This window comes from Phalaenopsis equestris, unplaced genomic scaffold (assembly GCF_001263595.1).
Source record: "Phalaenopsis equestris unplaced genomic scaffold, ASM126359v1 Scaffold000267, whole genome shotgun sequence".
In the NCBI taxonomy this organism is placed as follows: domain Eukaryota; kingdom Viridiplantae; phylum Streptophyta; class Magnoliopsida; order Asparagales; family Orchidaceae; genus Phalaenopsis; species Phalaenopsis equestris.
Genome location: NW_018164709.1, coordinates 175,871 through 189,886, shown reverse-complemented (window position 1 = coordinate 189,886; position 14,016 = coordinate 175,871). Strand labels below are relative to the sequence as shown.

The window sequence follows — 14,016 nt, the reverse complement described above, 5'->3', positions numbered from 1 at the left end:
ATATATATATATATATATATATATATATATATATATTGAAACCATTTTATTCATTCATAGCTTTTAGTTAACTTTCTAGTCAACAATTTCAATTAAAAATGATTTAATCAATTTTGAGAAAAATAGGCAAATATATTCCTCATATTTGTGGATGATTTTAAGTCTTTAAAATGGCATAACGATCGAGTTATCTTTTATAAAAGTACTACTTTATTATGCTTCTATGGCATTTTATTCAATTATTCCGTAAAAAATTAGCATGTCAACAATTTTGAAAGAAAAAATCAAAAACACTTGCAGCAGTGTGTTGTAAGACAAATAGCACTGGTAGTACCAGATGCCACAAACTTAAGACAAAATTGAGAGCATGACATCATAGTGCTAGTTTATAGTGTCAAGGCTTCATCATCAAAGCACCATAGTGCTACATTCTCATCACCAAAGCGTCATCATAAGAGAGAAATAAAGACAACAAATCAACATCTCAGCATTGCAACGCCATTATTGAATGCAACAACATGGTGTTGCAACACCATGACATCACAGAATAGTTGTTACTCACTTGAAGAGTAGACCCAAGTAAGCGTCTAATAAATAAGTTGTGTTTTAATATGTTTGATACAAAACTAGTGGAACAGTGGGTTAACATCTAATTTCTCTACAAACACAAGAATATTTTTTTCTAAATAATTGTAATATAAGGAGGAAAGTCAAGTTTTAGAGATTTTTGCATGATTTAACCTATTTTAATTATGTTATGAAACCTCGATGGCTTTTAAGTACCATCAAAGATTGAGTAATTATGCTCTATATTTACCACATGTATTGGAAAATCTAGTATAGATTACACTAGATCTAAGTATTCATTAGTTTAATGAAACTTTCTTAGATTCAAAGATTCAAAAAATAATTATTATTTTTTATTTTCTAATAAAAATTCTAAAAAAATTCTTGGCAACTACATAAAAATTTAATTTTAAGTAGGAGTTGTAATTAACTTGATATAGTAATTTGATCTTGATCCTCATAAAAAAATCATCTTTGATTCAAATATTGTATTAGATAAATGATACATGCATTTCCATAAGCCATACATAAGACATCAAATGACAAGAGAGAAATCTATATTTCCCAATTGAAATGAAAAGTGAGATTTTGTTACCTTACATACTTGATCATTTTAGCTCTATCCAATCATATAATACTTTCTTTCTTTTTTTTTTTAATTTATCATGAAGAAATCTAGCATTCATTTTAGGTTTATTATATGTGTGTGAATGGGGAAGCTTTTTTAACTTTAATGACAAAAAACTGTCATCAACTATCACGAACTTATCAATACAAAAAATATTGGTGTGGTATATGTGAAGTACCCTGTCTGATTATAATTTATAAATTAATCTTTGTTGGCTGCTAACAAACTATAAAAACATGGAAAATGTAACAACCAATTTCAAATGTAGACCTCGAGTTATTTTAAGATGGTTTAGATGGCAGTGGATGGTTTTCTTTAAGAATAATGGTTGAATTCAGTCAAGCAAATTTAGCTTAATATGATAAAATGTGATCTACAAATATTGTTAAAATATGAGGAGTTCTCAATTTTTGGTGGAAAAAATGCTAGGAATAGTTAAGCTTAAGCTAATTTATGCAAGTTTAGAAGTTCATTTTTACATAACTAATTCATAGTAGTATATATAGATGGAGTTTGTAAGAATGGTTAATTTAGAATGTTATATTATGAGTTGGAGTAGATAGTATGATGTTTAGGCCTTTAGTGGGATATAATAAAAAAAAACAATCAAAACCTATATTTGCATTTTTTTTATTTGATTTGAATGATATTTTCTAGAATTACAATTTAATCATCAAAACATGATATAAATTATGGTGAAGAGATATTAAAGAATGTAAAAGTACAAATAAAATTGGTTTGTGGGTTTTAGAAATATTTATAATCTAGTAGAAGTGTGAATTATAAAACTAAGAGCATCCTGTATTCGAATGGCTGAGATATATTAATTATATATATTGGATTTGAAATATTTGGAGAAGTATAGTCAATATTTGATGTTAGCTAACACTTCAAAAATTTAACATATGTGTTGGATAGACTAGACTCAAATCAGACTCAAATCTAATGATAATTAAAGGTGAGTTTCAGATTTGCATCTGATTTTTGTCTGATTTTTTTCTGATGCTAAATTAGGTGTCGGTAATTTATTTTCATCTAATTTACTTTGAAATATTCAAAAGAAAATAATTTGCATTGGTTGTTACGTCATATTAGTGTCAGATTTGTTTATACATAAAGTGCATCGAAATTTGCATATGAAGATATCCAATGATGAATCTTAGCATTGGATTACCATCTCATTTATGTCAAAAAATATCGTAGAACAATAAATAATTATTGTAGATGTAGCGTCTAATTTTGCATCGGAAAATAGATACAAATCCAACGCAAACCTGTAACAAAAAAAAAGAGAATATCAATTACAATTTCATAACGTGCACAAAAACACATTCCACATCATAGATCACATTAAGCATAGTCATATCACAAATCAAATATCTAAATAACATCAGTAATAAAAGGAAGATACTGTCACATATCATCCCAAAAAAGAATAATAAAGTTAATTAAATGTTTAACATAATGCTTATAAATAAAAAAAACATAAAAAAACTACTCATCTTGTCCATCCTCATCCTTCTCCTCCTCGTGCACGGATGTCATCGGTTGTTTGTCCGAGCTATCTGCTAAGGCCTCTGCCAAGCAAGCTATGGAGTCATTCACTCTATGTTTTCCTTATAGCATATGCTTACGCAGCTGTAGATTTCTTCATTCATTGCAGCCACCTACCTTGCAAGAGCCTCCTGGTCTGGCTGTAAGGAGCTTGGTGAACCAAGAACGAGACCATGAGAGAGTTTGACCTTGAAGGTGATGCCCTTCACTCCAAGGCCATAAATCCTCTCCTTCCTCCCTATCACAGGGGTCCAAAGCTAGCACTCAGACTGTGTAGTGGTAGACTGACTACCTCTGTTGTTGGTGTCAGTCTGGGACTGAGTGGTAAAGTGCCTCCCCCAAAGCTTCTCAAACACCTCCTACATAATGAAAATAAGCATTAAATTGACACTATCAATAGTTAGAGTCAAAATAAATTTTTAATTTAAGGTTTTTATCTTACAGCAACTCGTCGAGAATGCTCTGAGACCCATTGCACAGTCCTCAGGCTTCGATTAGCTCGGACATGCAGCTCTGCATCAAAGGGAGTACAGCTTAACTCCTTGTTTTGTGTAATGTACAAAAATGGTTAACACTAAAAAAATACTCCAAAAATTGAATTAATGTTTCAATATCTAAAAAAATCTTACCAGCCTCTTGTAGTGCTTCGTATGAGGGACTGATCCACCAATGTGTAGCATAGCTCCCCTAACCACCTTTGTCGCTCGATTCACCTGATTCGTCAATCTCCTCCTCTCATAATCATGAGATGCCCAAGCTGCGGTGAACTGACCCCAGAGCCCTGATCCCGATATTTTTTATATGTAAGGATTTATGAAGTTGACATCATTACTTGAAGATTTTAATCCTCGGTAGTGGCACCAAAAACTTGATCCCAAGCAAAGTAAGATTTCAATTATATTTGTAGGGATTCTACGCAAGTATACGTATCCTTATCAAGTAATATAGAGCTTTCTGATTAAGCCCCGAATATCGATCCCACATACATAGAGGTTAATCACGGTGGCTTTCAAGAGAAATTTTAGTCTAAAATAAAACACCCTAGCTTGGAAGGTCGATAAATTTTTGGTTTTGATTATATCCTACAATTACCACTACAATGCAGTGAAAATCAGAAAGTGGGGTTTAAAATATTAAAAGTATTCTTCCTCATGCAATAAAATTAGTGACATGTGTAAAAGAAAAATAAGTAGTGAGGGAGATAGTGACAAATAGGAGCAATTATATTATATACCCTTACTAGAGATGCTATAAAGAACATTGGTTAATCTAAAGTTTGAATAGCAAGGAAGATACTAGCTCTCACTCTAGAGTTCCCTCTTATCCCTCCACCTGAAGGCTAACATCTCGCATCAAAACCTAAAACAATAGACTAGAGCAGGGGGCTTTAGTCTGTCACTCTAAAGACCTCTAATTCTACATCCATTAAGGATTATTTCTCTTTATTTTCACTCAACCATATGAACTATATTCTCATTCATACAATCTCATGTGATTCTACCACAGTTGATTGAGACAACACCATCACAGATCTTATATGTTCTCACAACATATTTTAACATGCAAGTTTATTTTAACATGCTATTTTAACATGCAAGTTGATCAAATTTACATGTAAATGAAAAACAAAGTAAAATCATCACAAAATATTTTCACTCTACTCAATTTTATATCCTACACATGCATACTAATTCATTATAAGAGGGAAGTGTAAAGTAAACTACTCACTACACACGGAGAAACAACAAGAACCTCTCATTGAAAAAGACTTTAAAACCAAACAAACAAAGTGCTAGATTCATATCAAAATCCAATGAAAATACTTATCTTTTATGAAAATCAAACTCTTCTTGTATAGAAAAAGCAATCTCCTTACAATCCTCTCTAAGTACAAACTCTTCAAGAACAAAGTGAAAAGAAAAGAATAAATTCTCACACTCTCACTTTCTCTCTCACTTTGTCGCCCCACTTGGGCTCACACCCAAGCCTTCTTCTTCTTCTCCAAGCCTTCTCATCCTCTTCTTTCTCCTCCTCTTCTAATTATTTTAAAAGTCCAAGAGTTCTTTTAAAAACATTTCCATGCCTTATTTATAATTTCCTAAGAGATTCTTAAGCGTCTCTTAAAAAATGTCCAGATTTAATGAATCTTCTAAAAGGTGTCTCATGTGCCTCTTGAAAACTCCTTCTAACCACCCCAAATACTTCAAGAAAGTCCCTTTTATCATTTCTAATGAATTCCCTGAGAGATGCAGGAAGAACCCCTTCAAAAATCGTTCAAATCCGACGTATATTCTAGAATATATGTTGAAAACTGTCTCCAGCGCCTAAGCGCTGATTCTGGGGCGCTTAAGCACCTTCCTCTCTATCTGGTGGCACCTAAGTGCCATATTTGGGGGCTTAAGCACCGTGCACAGGCACTTAAGTGCCCAGTTGCGGTCCCCATCGGTCTGGTGTGCCCCGATTTGACCTAATTTGCTCTGGTTTGCTCCATTTTGGTTCATTTTTATTCCCTTTGCTCCAATCACTCCAAATTCTTCAATTTGATGTACATACAACCAAAAACACAATAAAATAAACCTCTAAAGTGCAATATTATCATAAAATATAGCATGAAAAATAGTACATTTTTAGGCATATCAAACCCCTCACAAATCTAGGTAGGCTACTCACCCATCCGACAAGCTTTCATGAACACGTCGGTATTAAATCGGGAAGATTTGACAGATCTGATGCTGGTGCTCTGGGATTCAGTTGAATGACATTTACAACGTCAAAATTAATCCATGCGTTCATATAAAAAAATTTAAATCAAATTTACAAATCTGATTTAAATTACATTATCGTACATCTAACTCCTTGAACCACATTTCTCGAGTGGGTATAGGTGCCTGCTTTCACAACAGATAGGACTCATCCTACTTGCTCTTGATAATCTCTATGATGTAGGTGATGGGTAGCTTGTGGGGAATAAATTTGCTGAAAAAATAAATTAGTTAACAAAAAAAATATAGCATGAATAATAAAAGCAATACATTATTAAAAATAACTTATGAGTCCTCCTCTAGCAGTAAATGTGCCTATGGGAGGGGAATGTAGGAGTTGACGAGCTAGGCTCAAGAGCTATGTTAGTAATAGGTGGGGAACTGGGTGGGGAAGTAGTAGACGTCACAGAAAAAGGGGCAACATTGAATGCAGGAGCAAGTTCCATAGGAGGGGTGGCAGCAAAGGATGCAGGAGGAAGTGTCACGGGAGATGTAGTAGTAGCCGATGGGAGAGGAAGTGTCGCAGAAGGTGTCGCAGCAGCAAGTGGGGGAGGTGTTTTCTAAGAGGTGTAATAGTAGTGCAAGCATCGACATGAGTAAAGGACCTCCTCTTCCTGCTATGGTAGGTGGCCTCAATGGTCCCCAGAATATGGGGTCTATGAGATGATTGATTGCCTGCACCACCTATAGTTATATGCAAACAAATGACTGACATTAAAAAAAATTAGTACTAGCAGAAAACATGATCATAAGTGGAAAGAAATAGTGCAGTGAAGTTACAACACAAGTAGTTGCTTTGTTTAAAAACAGAAAAAATGAGAGTGAAGATCTATGCCCCAGAATAATAAAAGTAAAAAATAAACAATAGTAGTAGTAACAATTAATCTAAAATTTGTGTATCTTTTTTATTAAATTTCATCAGAAGAACTCATTGTCGATCGCCAACATGAGAAGATACATTTTAATTTAATATATATATATATATATATATATATTTAAAAAGTAATATTTTAATTTTTGAAAGTACAAAGCTAAACCGATCTCATATACACAATAGTTTAATTAAACAAGCACAACAATGCAAGTGATGTACCTATCTTAGGAAACAAACACAATACTTGATATTGAGGCTTGATTAAATAAACTAAGGAATTTATGACATCCATTTTAGTCTGTTAAATCTTTATGTTGACTGACAAATTTTCTTTGATCTAATTAGACAGGGTTTATATTAAGCTGGGTTCTAAAGCTTCCTAAGGGCAAGCCCCTATAGTTAATTACATCTTAAATGACTGAGGTCACCTAAGAAAAATTTTGATTTAGATCAGAAAATATTATCTTCAAGAATTTTAAAGATTAGGACTTTCAAGGTTGGACAATGGAGTATCAAATGGGAAAAGATAAAGTTTAGAACATTTATTATAGAATCCAAAGGGAGAAGACTAGGAGATGTCACGGATACTGAAGACAACCTCAGCGACTTCCCAAGGTAACCTATGGTTTGGCTTCAATTTTGAAGAAATATGATATGTTTCATCCTATTAATTATTATTATTTAAGGCTTACATTTGCATGACACGATCATACAAATAGCCTGAAAGATAGGAGGGTTTATGTTGTGACGAACGACAACCTCAGATCGACGAACGACAACCTCTCGTGACGAACGACAACCTCGGATCCTAAAGCGAGTTAGGTCTTATATTGGGCAACATGATTGTACAAAAGCCTAAAGATGAAGTGAGGATTTATGTCGTACGAGACGGACTACCTCAAAGTCCTATGACTTGTTATTTAATTCTAAGGAAATATTTACTATTGTAGATTTGATTTGTTGTTGTAGAAGTTGCTCTTTATTTACTGTTGTAGATTTGATTTGTTGTTGTAGAAGTTGCTCTTTTATACATTCTTGTCATGTTACCCACAGAGTTAGCTTCAAGCCCCTCGTCGAAGTGATAGCTCTTGGTTCCATGTTTAAGATTTAAGGTTTAAAGTTTAACAGTTTAAGTGAAAAGTTCTGTTGTTGTTCAAGTATTATGGAGTGGCTTAAAGTTGATTAGAGCGACACCGGTTAGGATGTGCTTAAAGTTGATTAGAGTGACGCCGGTTAGGATCCCACGGTTCCCTCATTATGGTACCACTATTTTCTACTATTTTCTCTTGAATTCACTTAGTCTAAAAGAGTTAGTAAGCTCATTTAAACTAGGGAGAACTCGTTAGCAACTGTAGGTTATCTCATCCGAGAGACTCTTGTAAATTAAAAAGAATGTATTAAGTTGTTTGTTGTCTTGAAAAGGTAAACTTAATTTTGAAAAAATGTTTTTGTACTTTTCATTTTTAGTTTAGTTTTGCATGTAAAGTAATCAAATGCAGCTAGAAAGTATTGTAAGGTAAATAAATAAACTTGCAAATGTATAAAATATAAATGTGTACCTGGGCCTCTACTATTGTTGCATGATTAGCATCACAAAACATGATATAATTTGTAGGAATTTAAATAAATTACAAAAAAGTAAACAGGAGCATCTGTTACGAGAAAAGTCAAGAAACGAGTTGTAATAAAACACGAGCAAGTAAAAGAAAACCTATAGTCACATATAAAAGATCAGAACTAAGTGTAAGACATTTGTAAAGGTGGGGGCTCAGAGTTGAAATGTGTGCTTCCAAACCTTGAGTAAGAACTACCAACCCAATAATCTCCGGAGGGCAGTCTTAACCTTGATCCAAGTGATTAACAATAGACCTTTATAAATTTTCATTTTTAATTATGTTTTCAGGCTTGTAGAACTTACTTTTACGGGCAAAAGAAATTTCATTTTTGTAAATACTTTGCAAGGTAGTGTAGTCCACAGGTTAATTATTTTGAGCAAGCTAGGACTACAGGCAACCTAAGAATGTTGGGGGAAATCATCTCCTCAAGAGTCGTTGTATAGTATCATCGGTCCTTATCCTCTCTCCTTATTGAAGGTCCTTGAAGTAGGAGATACTATTCTAAACTTCACTTTGTATCCCTCGTTTTATCACACATTAACACTATCATAATTGACCTGGCCACCTATACCTCAGACTTACACAAACACGATGATCCATATGTGGCAAAAAAAAAATGTCCTCAGTTGCTCATAAGGATTTAAAAACCTTAGAGAAGACTCAAATCCTTGAGCATTGGGTCAATTAATGTTGGATAAGTAGTGTAGGGTGTTTCTTTTGATTTAGGAGAATTATCGTGTCCCGAGACATAACTTGGTGGGCCCTTAAAAGTTTTAATGGATGATTTTCTTGAACAAAGAATAATAAGTTCAGTTGTTCTTCAAAATATCCAAAAGATCATAAAAGTGTTTGGGGCATAAGCTTAAACAACTTTTAGAACCTTTTGAACCATTTTGAGTTCATTTGGACTTATTATATTATTTAATTAATCGCCTGAAGTTAAATTTTTCTTCAGTGAGAATTAATTTATCCTGTGCTCAATGAATCATAATATTTTAATTATCTCATGAGCGGGGTACTCAAACATTCACTTGATGTTTTACTTAAAAGTTATGTGAGTGGATGCCCTTAAGGACAAACTCAAGTCATTAAGGATCTTGGACCTACAATTAAGGTCGGGCTTATAGTGTTTTTAAGGTTTTCATGTTTAAATAAGTTTCTCTTTTATAAAGCTCATTAGACAAATTTAAATCAAGCATAACTTGCTACTAAGCCCTTAAGTCCAATCTTCTAGGTAAATTTGCAATAATTAAAATATTGAACTAGAGGTATTTAATTCTTATTAAAAGGTCATGCTTATCTTTTAATAACCATTTATGGGCTTCAAATGAGTAAGTTACTATCTTCTTGGACCAAGCCCACTACCTTAGGATCATGCAATTAGATCAACCTCAAATCACAATAATTTAATAAAATTACAAATTTTCCCTTGTTATATAGAAGTGATGAATTGGTTTCTACCTCCTAAACCCTTATGTTTCAAACATCTAAAATAATTCATTATGATCAAAATTACCCATTTGCCCTTTGACTTAATAAAAAATTTAACTAGGGCATCAAAATCCCAAATTTACCATTTTGCCCTTAGAGCAATCCACCCCATAACTCATTAAATTGAACTCAATTGACTTTGAAATTTTAATGGCACCCCACTCATGGGACAATTAAAATATTGACGGTGAAATTATTATTATTTTTTTATTTAATTTTTAATAATTATTTTAGCTCAAAAAAAAGATTTTTTATGTTAATTCATTTGATTAATCAAAGTAAAATTTACGTTATTAAGAAAATTATTGGAAGTTCACCTATGTCAGAGGACTACTTGGACCAAATTTCATGATTTTTTGAGTTATATTTTAATTATTATATTTATTTATTGATTTTAGTGATTAATTAAATAGAAAATATATTTAATCTCAAAAATCACTTTTTATTTTTTTCTTTTGTCTCACTAAGTTCAGAGAACTCAGAGGAATAAAATTTTTATTTTTATAATTTTATATGTATTTATTATAATTATTTTAATGAAAAATTAAGGAAAATATATTTTTAGCTATTAAAAATATATAACTATAGCACAAAAATTAGGGAAAATATTTTAAAAGGTCACAAATGATCAGGTAACAATTTAGAACATTTTAGTACATCTTCATATTTTTTTGATTTTTAATTAAATTTAAATTAAGAATTAGCTAAAAATAAAGTATTTATTTTAACACCAATTTTATTTTTCTTAGATGATCCCGATCACAAGGAACTCCCAAAACCATTTTCATAATTTTCTTAATTATATTTTATTTATTATAATTATTTTAGTGTAAAAATTATATTTATCTTGAAAAATAGGTTTTGATATGAAATATATTTCAAATGGGTTTCAAATTTTAACAAAGACTTAAAATCAACATTTTCTTCGGTGTGAATTAATTTTTATGATTTATTAAATTTTATTTTATTTATTTATTTTTTTACATTTATGACTTTTAATTATTTAATTGACCATGATAATGTATATAATTATTCAAACTCCTCTTACATTTATCCTAATCCCCTGACCACACAGGGAACCTACCAAAATAAATCTCATATTTTTTTTATTTATATTTTAATTTATATAATTATTTTAGGCAAAATGGGAGACTTAACATTGAAAATTAGGGCTTTTAGGGTTAGAGGTGTTCTTTGACTTTAGAAAAATTAGAGAAAACTTCTAACCACATGCAAAATAAACTCTCCAAATTTCAAGTCAAGGTGATTAATATTTAATTAAATAAAATTAAAACAAACTCTAGAGTATTTAATTAATTAAAAATAAAATACATGACAAATAATTTTTATTTTTATTCTATAATTTTCTCCTTTGTCCTCTGAGCAACAAAATATTTTTATTTTATTTTTATGATTTATTAATTTATTACACCTAGTTCTGATTTTTCAAAGTTTCTTAATTAATTTAAATAAAAAATACCCTAATTTCTTACTTATCACTCGGCGACCAGCTCATCCTCGGCAGCTCCGAAAGCCCACGCGATGCACTTCGAATCAACACTGCCATCCGTGTAAGCTGTCACACGTCTCGCGCTTTCTGAACATATCTCTCGCCTGACTCATCCTCCGTTGTTGGATCAATACACACACGAATGAACGACATCTGTTCATCATCCCCATCTAACTTAAACCGAGAGCTGCTCACACTAAAATGTTTTGATATCAATCGATACTCAACCAAATTACTCACGATTTGTTCATATAACTTCATCTAATCGAGACGAACATATTCAGACGGTTACATGCATTTAAAAATGAACTTCTCTTCACATTAATGAAACCGATAGCATTTTTAGGGTTAGTTAGTTATACCTTTGCCCAAGATGTGAGACCTTGATTAGGTTGGTTTTGGACGTTCGTTGCGACCTCACGAAGCTTATCCATGTAACAATTTGAACTCAGTTTAACTTCACACAAGAGTTCAATCAAGTGGTGATTTGGTTTTGGTCTATGAGTGAGTTAAAGTGCTCGGAATTATGGGGCTTCGATGGAGAACTTCCTCATTTGGTCAGGGAGAACTTCCTCGTTTGAGTTAAAGTGCTCGGTCTATGAGTGAAGTTTGGTGAGGTTCGGTGGGGTGACAGAAAAATGATCTGAATTTGGGTGTTTAAATTGAGCTTGGACAGTGGAATTGAATGACTGAGAATGGTGGAGTTAGGGGCTAATATTGAAATAGAATATGAATTAGAAAATTTCCTATACACACAAAAATCCCCCAAATTTAAACAATAATTTCCCTAAAGTAATTTTAAATCTGAAGATAAATTATTGCAATATATAGTGGTAGTTAGTGGCTAATGATTTAGTGCTTAATAAATAAATAACAAAAATATGTAAGAAAAAGTAACCATGTGTCTCCTTCAAAGTGAATCAAAATCAAATCAATATATTTATATATCACTTCTATGAAACTTAAATATTATAAAATTGATATCAACCATAAAATCCAATTACCTATTCAATCAAAGAATTTATTATAGTTTCCATTTCTATTACAGACACGAGTCAAATTTACACATTTATCCTGTGTTTAATTCTGCATTTTTATCTTATTATTCATGATTTTATACTTTTAGAAGGTTGTTTTTCATATTTTGCATATTCTAAGAGATCAAATGTGCATTACGAAGCATGACAATGGTGATATAGCCAAACCGGTGTAACCAACCCAAAGGTGGTGTAATTACACCGCCTTCTCTGTAAGGGCGGCATAAGAACACCAAAATCTAGTTGTGGCTACACCGTATTTAGCATGACTATGTCATAATATGGTGTGGTCATGCCGCTCCTTCAGCAACTGTGGGGTGGCTATTACAGGCATATTGGCTTCTTTAATGCTAATATCTTTTTTTTAAGCTCTTATTAACTTATTAAGATTGCTTTTAACTTATTTTTAGAATAAAAAAAAAGTGACAATGTATTAAAAAGTCATTCTTTATTTTATTTCTCAAAAGCAAATAAAAAAAATATATCGCCGAATTAATTTGTTAATCGTAGCAATCAGTTTCTTTGCTTATTACACAAAAAAATAAAATAAAAATAAAAAATAAGAAAAAAACGTGCAAAGAATCAATATTTATCTTTTTAATCAAGATAAACATCTTAAAAATCATGACAACAAAAATAACATACAAATCTATCAAAATAAAAGCTTTTGGTGAGTTTTTGCAAATAAAGATATGAATATTAGATGAGCTGAAATGGGTGAGGAAAATGGCTCAATGAATATAAGAATTTTTTGTCATTTTTTTTGATAAAATATTAGGTACAGAGTTTGCATGCATGCAAATTCCTTGTACAATCATGTTGTACACCGTTGTACATATGTGTACAACATAGTTGTACAAGGAGTCTGCATGTATGCAGACTCCACGTGTAATAATCTTCCATTTTTGACATTCATTGTCTAACAATATTATTGAAAAGGGGATATTTAATAATGTCGCAGATCCCTCCGATGACATAAAATGGTCTCCATGTAAATCTCTAAGTGCTGATCCCTCCGATGACATAAAATGGTCTCCATGTAAATTTTGTCTCTTTGCCAATTGGTCTCTAAGTGCTATAATGTTGTTCAAATGAAATATTATTTTTTAAAACTTTAACTACAACAAGCGCAAATAAAAAAAAAATTATAACATTTTCAAGGCATAATTATGTATTTTTAGAGATATCAATTTATAAAAATTACTTAATCAAACTATTTGTCCAATAAAAATATACCTCCATAAACTAATATGGTTTGCATTATGTATGAGTGCAGGGTTTTTTTTTCTTCACACATAAATGCATGATCTTCACATATGAAAGCCTTTGAACATAAGACCACTTGGTTAAAATATAAAACTCTCAATTAAGGGCCAATATGACTTGCATTTGTAGGAGGTGCAAGTTATGGATTCATGTTGTAAAATTCATGCATAATAAAAAGCTCAAAGCAATAACTGTGAAAATTAGATCGGATATAATTAACTAAAATGTAAATATGGGAACTTGCATTGTACATCCAAAAATGATCTGCACAGATCTTGAGACAGTCTAGCAGTCTGGATAAGAAGACTAAAGCAGCAGTTGTGCTACCCTTTTAAAGCAAGGGTAACCATGTACTAGTACACTTTATCCTTTCTATCTTCAATAAATAGGAATAATGTGAATGTAAAAAGGGTTTTGTGGTTCCCCTCTCTTGTATATTTTATTTTTAATGGAATGAAATGGATTTAAGAGCCCCAAAAATACCCCATTCAGCCCTAAGCTCTATTTCATGGGCATGATCAAACAGATTTGAATTCAACATCCTAAAAGACGTGGTGAGTGTGAATTGTATTGTCAATAAGAAGATGAGCACTATCGATGAGAAAATCTTCAGTGAGACACGCATGGCAAAGAGCACGCAATGTGAACTTACACAATAATGGATTCACTCCATTTACTCTTCGTCGCCAGCAATCTCTAAGAAATTTCGCC

The 14,016-nt window shown here is 31.9% G+C and overlaps 1 long non-coding RNA gene across 1 annotated transcript; it reads right to left on the bottom strand.

The window, feature by feature from the left end:
- Positions 1 to 2,723: 2,723 nt before the first annotated feature.
- On the bottom strand, positions 2,724 to 3,586 carry LOC110024699. The gene is made up of 3 exons (XR_002294027.1): positions 3,379 to 3,586; positions 3,192 to 3,262; positions 2,724 to 3,108 (listed from the first exon to the last, which is right to left on the bottom strand). It is a non-coding gene; the product is annotated as an uncharacterized LOC110024699 (long non-coding RNA).
- Between the last annotated feature and the right edge of the window lie 10,430 nt (positions 3,587 to 14,016).